Source organism: Schistocerca nitens, chromosome 9 (assembly GCF_023898315.1).
Source record: "Schistocerca nitens isolate TAMUIC-IGC-003100 chromosome 9, iqSchNite1.1, whole genome shotgun sequence".
NCBI classification, from domain to species: Eukaryota; Metazoa; Arthropoda; class Insecta; order Orthoptera; family Acrididae; genus Schistocerca; species Schistocerca nitens.
Window position 1 is genome coordinate 45,318,700 of NC_064622.1, and position 1,102 is coordinate 45,319,801.

At 40.7% G+C, this 1,102-nt stretch overlaps 1 non-coding gene across 1 annotated transcript; it reads left to right on the forward strand.

Annotated features, from left to right (window-relative positions):
- Positions 1-337: 337 nt before the first annotated feature.
- Trnat-ugu (transfer RNA threonine (anticodon UGU)) lies at positions 338-412 on the forward strand. The gene has a single exon. It is a non-coding gene; the product is annotated as a tRNA-Thr (tRNA).
- Positions 413-1,102: the final 690 nt, after the last annotated feature.

The following is a 1,102-nucleotide window of genomic DNA, read 5'->3' on the forward strand; positions in this document are numbered from 1 at the left end:
TCAACGCCTGTTTGCAGCTAGGGTGCCCATTTAATTATCATTTAATTTCTAGCAAAGCTGCATGGTCATCCACGGTAACTGTTCTTTCGGGAACAGATACTACCGTCATATATAATTAAAAAAATATGGCTTCCCAGCCATTGACCTTCTTGTGCGAACGCACACGCTATGCCCGAACTCGTACGGGACTTGGTAGATTAATCTGCCACGAGTAATGAGTATGATGGGCAAACATCTATTAGGCGCACTACGAATGTAGTGGTGTGGACATGTTGGGAATGTGGATCTCACGGGGAGCGTGCAAGGGATAAGTCCCTGCAGACGCCCTATCCTCTGTGCCCGCGGTGGCTCAGATGGATAGAGCGTCTGCCATGTAAGCAGGAGATCCCGGGTTCGAGTCCCGGTCGGGGCACACATTTTCAACATGTCCCCAATGAAGTACATCAACGCCTGTTTGCAGCTAGGGTGCCCATTTAATTATCATTTAATTTCTAGCAAAGCTGCATGGTCATCCACGGTAACTGTTCTTTCGGGAACAGATACTACCGTCATATATAATAAAAAAATAAAAAATAAAAAAAAAAGATTTTCAATGTTTGATCTAAATAGGCTGTAGAATCGGCTGAAGGCCGAATATCAACAAAACAATTTAATGGCTTAAGGCCTAGGAACAACAGCTTTCAATTTGAAAAGGCTGAATGCCTTATCTTAAAATATTTCGTGTAAAACTCGGCTGAAGGCCTCGTACTAAAGAATAACCATCTTATGACTTAAGGGCAAGACAAGTATTCTGAATATTTAATTTAAGAGAGATTAAAACTCGGCTGAAGGCAAAACACCATGCAGAAAACAATTTTATGGCTTAAGGCCTAAAGGAAAAAGCTTCTAAATTTCAACTAAAATACGCTAAAGGCTTTATTCTAAAATGCTTCACATAAAACTCGGCTGAAGGCCACATACGAAACCCAAACAATCTCACAGCATAAAGCCCAGATAAAGAAAATCCCAATTTTTAATTTAAGCTGGAAAACTCGGCTAAAGGCCACATACAAACTGGAAAATATTTCTTACGGCTTAAGGCCTAGACAAAATTTTTCAACTT